Consider the following 10,268-nt stretch of genomic DNA (forward strand, 5'->3'; position numbering starts at 1 on the left):
AATATTTGAAAGTGCGATCTACGTATTTACGTCAACAAAAAAAAAACTTTTCATTGATTTTAACTATTATCGAAAAAGTTTCCTTTTCGATAGAAACAGTGTTTCTAGTTTGCGTTTAGTTAATCTTTCGTCCATTGTGTCCTGTCGCTGAAGGCACACACACTTCGAACGAAAGGTGATGAACTGCCTTAAATGCTGATATAGCGACAAGATCACGAATTATACGTCGCGTGCACACGTTATGTACAGCTATATACTGACAGTGTACCAACTGTTTCATATATATAATATATATTTCTTTCTCTCCTTCTTTCTCTCTTTGTTTGCGTTTTTTGAAATAATAAAAATATTTTTCTTATAAAAGATTCTTTTCGATGGATTCTAAAAGGAAGAGCATAAACGAGACATTAAATTTAATCGATATATCCGCTCACTGATAAAAGGAAACGCATTATTGTTTGTACCAGATAGTTATGCATATAATGATGTAATATCATTGATAACAATGGCGACAAGAAGAGCTTGAATTACCATTTATATTACAACGAGAGATTCCAGGTCAAGTATTACCCCGTTATTAATGAATCATCCAACGTTTTATCGCTTTAATAATATAATGTATCGATCCATTTTTATCTTCTCATTGAATATAACAGTCTAGACATGGATAATATTGTACCTAAAGAAAATTCCGAATAAAGTTCGACTGAAGTAAAATTATCCGATAGGTAAAATAAAGGTACAGTTTGATGGAGCGAGGGAAAAATCGACGAGAAGTTTCTTCGTTGTTAGCTATATGAAAAAAAAAAGAGAAAAAAAAAGAAAAAAGAATAAAAAAAAGAAAAAAGAATAAAAAAAAAAGAAAAAATAGAAACCAGACCAACCGCCTTCAGCATTCGATTTAGTTACTTCAGTGAAACAACTTCTCATTATTGACTATCGAGGATGACTTTTTTCAATTTCTGGCCTTCTGGCTTCACCATATCGATTCTCTGACGATTATCGCACATTAATATTATTACACTAATGTCACATATAGATAAATATTTTTCCACTAAAAAATTGCTGTAAAATTTCGTCACGATAGATCGATCCAATCGTTTCGTAGAGGTGCTACAATAAAAATAGAAAAAAGGAAACAAAATTTCGCATACATATATTATTTATTATGAAAAATGTTATAAAACAGAATTCAGGATTGTCAAAAGTTTTAGCGAACGAACATTTTTCGTGATTGTAATTACATAAGATAACTCTCATAACGGAAAGAAAGAAAAAAGGTGAATAAAAATGAAAGAATCGCGATGATATATAGGGGTTCGTATGCTAATGAGAAGAGTGCGATCTCGCGACCTAGTTCCGTTTTTGGCCGAATTTAAAGTCGGCCCCGAAAATTAAATGGAACCGCAGTGGTAATTGCTCCCTCTTATTCCGCGCATTAATTACTTCTCCGACGATATCATGAAAGTTTCTAGCAACGGGTGTACCACAAACCTTCGCTTCTTCGCTTCAACGCTGAACAACGACCGACGTAACATTTTCTCTTACGAGAGGGTTGAAATAAGTGGGGGAAGGTAAAACTTGAAATTCAGATAAGAAACGCTTCGCCTTACTCCGTTTTCTTCGGTGACACGATTTCCTCTTTCACCGCTTCTCCCCCTCATCGTTACTTCCGTCGTTGCAGGCTCCTTGTCAGTCTTAATGGGCAAGCACCGAAAGCAACTTTTTGCCCGATTGAACTCCCTCGTGGTAGAATGCAACCGATCTCTCACGGACCTCCAGCCCGTAAATATCCATGAAACGGTATCCTCCGTAGGGGCTTGAGGTTGAATCGAAAGTCAATAAGTTGTCGACAAGCGCATCGAATATCTATTCTGTTTGTAGATCGTTCGATCCTGGTATGTAACTGTCTCTTAAGACGAACGACTGTAACGATTAAAGTTTCTATTGGTTTCAGCTTAAACGTGTAACCTTAGCTATTTCGAAAATATCTATAAAAGGAAGGAAAGAGGAAAAGGAAAAAAAAGGAAGAAGATTTGTCTATCCTTACGTACGATCTTGAGCAACGAATATTCGTTGGACAATGAATTTAAAGAGTTTTATACACGCGACACGTAGTTGCGTTACTCGCAAATTAAATTCTTTCTTTCTATGTAAAAATTAACCAGGAAAATCAGAAGCCAGCACGAGTCGCGAGACTCGTCTCTGATTACAGGTTGCAAGAACTCGAGCCGAATTTCTTTTGTACTCTTTTAACGAGTATGACCAAGAAGAGTCTTTCTTCTTTCTTTTTCTAACTCTCTCGCAAACGAAACTTTTCTCCGTTAGTTTACTTTTTCTTTCCCTGGTAAATATCTCGTAATTAATAGTTTTGAGTAATAATGAAGATGTCTTTTACAAATCGTCGAAAAGACAATTTTCGTTATTTATTTATTTATTTATCTATTTATTTATTTATTGATCGGTATAAGACGTATAGGAATAAAGCAAATAACGAAGGGAAATTAATTCGATTCTACTCTGATTCTTCGTAATTCCGAAAGGGAAAAGAAATCGAGAGATCGGCAGTCCGTGCAAATATTAGGTTTATCGACTTTACAGCTTTGAGAGCTTCTACTTCTTTTCTTTACGGAACAAAGCGTTCGCGATAAAACATCGAGTGGCCATCGAAGCGGAGAGCCCTTCCGTTTTGTAAGACCAGCTCTCTCGTTACAGCTTAATATTTTACACATAAATCCGAAGACGATCGATACGTCTCGACTCGTTACGGAGAATTACGCTTCTGTTCGAGGCATTGGTGCTCATGCGATAAATCTCTTCGAGAAGAACGAAGATTGGTCATTTTATAAATCGGAAGAAATAAAGAGAAACGTGCAGTGTACGATGATGATAACGCTAATAACATTGTATTTATCGATGCTACAAAACTAAGTTCGCAAATTATATGTTTCATAATACTTACAATATTTTCTTTAAGTAGATCCAACATTTTTGCTTGACTATTTTATAAGAAAATAACTTAAATTCTTATTACGCAAATGATAACTTAAGACTATAAGCTCCGTGTTAATATTCACAATTTATTGTTAGATATATCTAATCTTTATTTTATTTTTCTCACTGGGTTTATAAACTTACGAAGATTGTACAATACCGATGTAATAAGCTTCTCTCTCTCTCTCTCTCTCTCTCTCTCTCTCTCTCTCTCTCTCTCTCTCTCTCTCTCTCTCTCTCTCTCTCTCTCTCTCTCTCTCTCTCTTTCTCTTTCTTTATTTCGATCAACGTAAGTTGAGATACTTTCTCGAGAATTACGTGCGAAACGTGTCTTCTCGTCACTACAGAAACGTAGCGAGTCGAGCAAAGTAAGTTGAGAGGATGCCTCGAAGCGAAGAGAATCGAAGGGGTGCGTAACCGAAAAGGGTGACGAAGGGTGACGAAGGGTGTCACCTTTTGTCCGTCCTCGTTAACGAGACAAGCATGGGGAGAGTTTCTGGCGAACGCCTGGAAACGAACAGATCGAATACTTGCGAAAGCTGTGGCTGAAGAAAAACGAGCGGCACCTTTTCCTAACGGACATACGACGAAACGGCAACAACCCGTTTCGATATCGTTCTTCTAACGAGCCAACGTTGAAACTCTAACGAGAGTTCGCTGCCAACGACTACTCGTCTTTAGTCTTCGCAAACGATCGTCTTTAAACTATCTTCGTTTCTCTTATGTCTTCTGCTTTTCTTTTTTTCTCTTATTTCGAACATAATCGTAAAAACAATACTTTCGTTCTTTTTTCTTTTTTTTTCTTTTTTGTTTTTTCTTTATATTTTTTTTATTCTTTTTGCGAAACATAAACGAAGCCATGAAATATATACGTGTGTGCGTGTGTGCGAGTAAAAATATTATTTTAAAAAATATTAAATACGTTTCAATAAATAAAATCAATATAGTAGATCATGTTTGAAATCATTGAAATAAAATATTTTTAAATAAAATCATTTAAATCTGTTTGAACTAAAATTTATTTCAAAATGCTATTATATATCATATTAATATGTGGAACGTGGATGTTTCGCTTAACCATAAAATCTCTTATCTACAGTTCATTCATTTATTCGATACGATGATATTTTAAATGAAGCTTTTAAAAAGTTAACTGATAAACATAGGTTTGCATTGATAACCTTCGAATTAATCAAATGATCAATTAATGGATTTAAAAAGTGAAATTTTCGAAATTTTCTATCGAGACACATTCGTTAGGATCTTATTGCAAATGTTTTTCTCATTCATAGTGTGGGACAAAATGTTACCATTAATTTTATCGTTAATTCCAGAAAGGACAACGTCTCTCTCTCTCTCTCTCTCTCTCTCTCTCTCTCTCTCTCTCCCTCTTTCTCTCGGGTTCGTTATTCTCGGGGAATCGACCGATCGACTAATTGAATGAGACCGCCGTGTCGCAAACTCGCGTGCCAAGGAATCTAGCACCGAGAAATACATCCTATCTCTTTCTCTCTTTCTCCCTATCGTTCGCTCGCTAGCTCGTTTCTGCTTACCGATAAACTACGCATACAACCGAAGAGAAACAGAGTAAGTAATTCCGTGCACGGAAGAAACAATTAAACGAGGCACCTGATCCTTGGGAGAACAACGTCGTGGTTAATCGTAGACTTTTATTCGATTCTATTGGTCCAGTCGATGGTAGAAAATAAACGGTGATTAAGTCCATCGAAGTGGTTTTGCCACGATCAAATCGACTTTACGTAAAATGTATCTATCACCTCTACATCGATTAACGGACTCATCTATTACAGCGACACTGAAATTTTATCCTTAATTGGATTTCGATCGGGTGTTTTATTTTTTTAAAACATTCGATTGTTCGTCAAAGATGTAACACGAGAAAAATGTCTGTAATAGGAGAAAGTCGAAAGAGAAGAGAGGCAAGGAAATACGAAAGAAAAAATTATTAATAATTCTCATATATGAAAATATTCAAAGTTAGTTTTATTATTCTAGAGGATAGGATTCAGAAGAAGCTATACAGTGTTGAAAACAATGTGAGTTACCGTTGTCTCGACTCACACAGATTATATCAAGCCACTGCGGATTTGATTACGTTGCGGTGCAATTCGAGCGCAATGCGACGTAATTAAATAGTGGCGCAATTCGAGAGAAATGCATCCATAATCCACAACGTTGCGTTACAAATACCTCACTCTTCCTGCAATTTAAACGACATTCTCTCGTAGATTCCCTTTACACCATCGACCATCGGCGTTTCGCTTTATTACAATGTCTTCGGTCAAGTACTAACAAGTGGATCATCAAAGAGGAAAATATTAGATTTCATTTTATTCGTAAGACCTCTGTCGTATAATCTCCTTACTGAATCTTATTTAACGAGCATGAACTTTTTATCTTCAATGAAATTATCAGGTAAAAAAATTAGACAAAGCCTTTACTAATAGAAAATGAGCGTTTTTAATTGGACGACTCGAATTTATTGTTGTAAGACATTTTTGAATTTTGGAAAAAGGATGAATTGATTTTGATCCCTATCAAAAAGTAACGGCTGCATTTAATATGACGGTTAAAAGAGTCGTGCAGTTATATAAAGCCATCCATTTGCAAGCGTATTATCTGGTTTCTCATTCCCTTTCGTTCGCGTGTGAAGCTATCGACGCGATTAAATTGTATTGTCATTCGTGAATAACACAAAGTGATCCATAATCCATCCTTCCCATCTAACAAACGAAGCTTTCGTATATTCGAACAACATGGCATGCATCATTGGGCACCGAGACCTTTGCTCGAATATTATTTTTCACCGTACCTCCCTGTATAAAATTTCTTTATTAATGAGAAAATTAAAGTATGACTTAAATCATAAACAAATATGCCGAATACACGATAAAATTTTTCTAAAACTTCATTATTAAACACATGTATAGGATGATTCTTCGTATATCACTGATCGCTTCATATAAGGTATAACAAAAATACGAGATAAAATTCCAAAAATGAATTCCTCATATGTAAAGAAGAAAAATAATCAACACGAGTCTGGAAATGCTTCGTTTATGAGTTATAAGACATTCCCTTCTTCAATTATATTCATTTTATTCTCTGAAATTAAATCCAATTAGAGACATTAATAACATTATATTTAAATATATAATCACTTCTCTTTTAGAAATGAGCAATTTATTTCTTAAGTTTCGCCGCATATTTTTGTTACACCCTCGATATCATCAAACCTTAAAAGCACTTCGTTGTTGGTAATAGAATATTTTAATGATTATTAGCAATTACGAAGTTGGTTTATCAACGTCATAAATGTAATATTCCACTAACGCAAACGTTTCTAGTGATCGCTCGTATATTTTCCGGATTAACACGATCCATTGTTTGATAATATCAGCGTTGCATGACAATGATTTGACGTCATAAATTTCTGCAGATGCATGACGTTCAATTACATGTTAAAAGGTACGTTACCGATGCGTGAACGTGTGTTGGCTCAGAGCCACGCATCGCGGTGTCTGAAATAAACTGTACATGACCAGAGGGGCTACCGGCGGGAAATTAATGGAAAATTCAAAGGTGTCTACCTGACGGCCCGGAAGACGAGTAATGAAATTGACCGTGATACCAGGCAACGAGGGATGTTCCTTTGATTCGAGAGGGCCGACCGAGAGAAATCCCAAACGAAGGGCTCGTGGTAACGTGGTAACCGAGGGTGAATCTGCGCAGAAGACTCGCCAATGCCCGTTTTCCTTTAATTACAACTGGGAACGGTTCGCAAAGACTACACCTATACCTTTTCCTTCCTGTTTCTTTTTCTCTGTTCTTTTACTTTTTTATAATAATAAAAATATACTCGCCTCTGTCGTCTCCGTATTCAATTAATTAAAATCAATTTTTCTTTTTTTCATTCTTTTGTATAATATATATATATATATATATATATATATATATATATATATGTACAGATTTCACAAAAAGAGTTCTTTCATTCTTGGAAATATCGAAGCTAATCAACATAAATCGAGGGTAGGCATTGATCATGATTTCGAAGCTGTGACCTTATCTATTCCGTCGATCTCTCGAATCCATTGACATGACACAACTCTTGTCTCGATGTAGGTATTCTGTCGGTGACAGAACGCACATAATGAAATTGGCTGTACCGGCGGAGCTACCGAGAAAGGGAAAGGGAGTGGGAGAAAGAGAAAGACAGAAAGAGAAAGAGAGAGAAAGAGAGACAGACGGAAAGAGAGAAAGGGAAGGGAAGAGGGAGAAAGAGGAAAAGGGAGAGAGGAAGAGGGCGTCTCTTTGATTCGAAGAGGGCCTAGACGAGGGTAGAGTCTGATAAAGGTACCCCGTGATAACTCGACGAGTGAACGAACGAACGAACGAACGAACGAACGAATGAACCAACGAACGGTCGAATGAAAACGGGGTATGGTGTATTTGGACTCCAAAAGAGAAACTGAAAGAGGGATAAGAGAAAAGAACTTGTTAGTTGAAGGGACCAAGTAGAAATGAGCGAAGGTTGTGTTGTATCCTCAAGGAAAGGCTCTCCATCTCGATAGCGATTCCATGCGTCCTCTCTTCGAGAAAACCCCTTGCTAAGCAAACGTTAATGAATTTCGAACTACGTCGAGCTTGAAAATATCGATAACTGCATCCAACCGACACAACTTTCTGGCTGACGAAAACGCTTTAGCGAAAATTAATCGACAAATCCGTTCCTTCGTTCGACTCTCACGCTATACTCACTCTTTTTTTGCTCTCTCTCTCTCTCTCTCTCTCTCTCTCTCTCTCTCTCTCTCTCTCTCTCTCTCTCTCTCTCTCTCTCTCTCTCTCTCTCAGTCCTCCACCTCGTTTCACCGAAAATGCTAAAGACGAGTTCTGCCACGCTTAAAAAGCGACGTCCTCCACTTTCAGGATTGAAATACGGCCGGGCCAAAAGCGCTCCCTTACTGAAAGCTCCTCGCAAAGACTTTATGTTGGATACAGGATTATCCCGAAAATTGGATTTTTCCGACGAAACGCATGGTTGGATTTGCTTAATAATATTGAAAAAGTTCATGCTCATTGTTATTGGATAGAAAGAGATGAAGAAGGAAAAGAGTACAAAGACACCTTTATTGAAGTGACGACAGATATATCTTTAATTACGAAAAAAAAAGGATATATCTTTCGAATAGATTCTTTTTCCTATTTTTTTGACGAGTAATACACGAAAATCATTGGTGTTTACATACTTTACATGCTTCCGTCCAAGAGACAAATATTTGTCTTGGCAAACGTAATTTCCAAAATTTTTCTTTTTGTCTTTCTCTCTCTCCTTCTCTCTCTCTCACGAAAGTAATCATCGACCAAAAAGTCAGAAGTTTTTGATAAAAGAAAAAGTTTTAAGTAAATATCGAAATGTAAAGAGGAGACATTGAAATTAGGTTAATTATGTCGCTCGCAAATAACTATTTCTCATCAAAGTATTATAACAATCCTTTCTATTTTACGAACAACAAATAATCTTTGCAACGGACTCGCTTCTGTTCGCCATAACGAGAACGAGTTTAAAATCATGCAATCGTTATGTCGCATCTTAAGCCCGTATCTCGCGTGAATAACAAATTTCTACGAGAAGTTTCTCTTCTCTCGAAAGCTTGACTCGTCTTTCTTTTTCTCGTCAATGTTTGTCATCCAAGAAATACGAACAACATCTTTCCGGCTAACCTTTCCACAATTGAATTCAATTAGTATTGTTTCGAAGAAAAAGAAGGAATAAAGAGAAAGAGCGAGCTGACGCCAAGTCGAAGAGATTGGATGAAAGAGGGGAGGTAGTAGGAAGGGGAGAAGGCTAAAGGCTAAAGGCAAAACTCTTTTCGATGAAAGTTTCTGTTCTCTTCGAGATTCGTACCTTACCTTTTGTTTCCTCCGAGAACTGTCCTTAAAATTAGTTCGCATTGGCGCGATTCACGGGGCTTCTAGGTGTGTGCTCTTTTTCAAAAGTCTCTTTTCTTGCTGACAACGGGGGATTTAAATTGACTTCACTTTTACGAGCATCCTTACGACCTTGCACAAGGCCAGACGAGAGGAGAGAGGAAGAAGAAAGAGGGATAGAGAAATAGAGAGAAAGAAAGAGAGAAAGAGCGAGGTAGAGAAAGAGAAAGAGAGATGGAAGGGCACTTTTAATTTTCTTTTAATTACGCCAATTAATTTTCCGTCAGACCCGCCAGACAGAAGCGTATGGTGCTCGTTAAGTAATCTTTGTCGAATAATTAATAATTTAACGCAAGCCTGCCAAGTGCTTTCTCGCCTTACGTTTTCTCCTTGCTCGCGAGTATTAAAAATACGCTACCGATCACGACAGGATAATTTATCTGCTCCAACGACGGCTAAAGTAACCCATCATGAAAACGATTTTAGCTACGTCTAATTGTTCTTCAAAAATATTGCTCCCGACATCGATCCTAAAAAATTAATATTTATTAAAACGACGTACCATATTTGTTCTAAACAATGTTATATCATCTATTTTAATGAAAATTTAACAGGGACAATTTGTTCATTGACATATTTGATAATATTACATTCATCTATGACAATTTATTTGTATAATAATAATAATAATAATAATAATAATAATAATAATAAATTATTAACATCTTTTTGTAGTTAGTTACATTCAAACATGCATAGAAGAGAATTGAATGGCTGTAACAGAACATCATCAACCCGTCATTAAAGTAATTAATGTTTGCGGAGCTTCGACCCTATTCGAAACGTATTCGAGGGCGTAGAGCGTAAGTATAATTTCAATTCCATTATCCATTCATATCGCTTTTCACGAGTCACTACGTCTTTTATTAATCGAAAAATAATCATCTTATGATTAACGACATTGGAAAAAATATCGTAAGTTGTTAGACCATTCGATTCGTTTGGAAAATAATTTATTCGAATAAGACTTACGAAAGTTATTTCAATTGCATTAATTATTTTCCACGACGCCAAGTAATAGAGTTTCTTCGGTTAATTCTATGACGTTATAGATTTTCGTTGTATAAATTTTCGTAGTTTTGATCACGAAAGAACAAGCAATCTGTGGATATGACGATTAGATACAGATGTATTGTTCAGTGAAACTCGAACAAGAGACTTCGAATAACTGTGTGTCAGTCTACGCTTAACTCGACTACATAAACGCTCGAACACGGATAGTCGTAATTCATACTCGTTATGTGATCTTCCACCAAACTTCG

This window comes from Vespula pensylvanica, chromosome 2, assembly GCF_014466175.1.
Source record: "Vespula pensylvanica isolate Volc-1 chromosome 2, ASM1446617v1, whole genome shotgun sequence".
In the NCBI taxonomy this organism is placed as follows: domain Eukaryota; kingdom Metazoa; phylum Arthropoda; class Insecta; order Hymenoptera; family Vespidae; genus Vespula; species Vespula pensylvanica.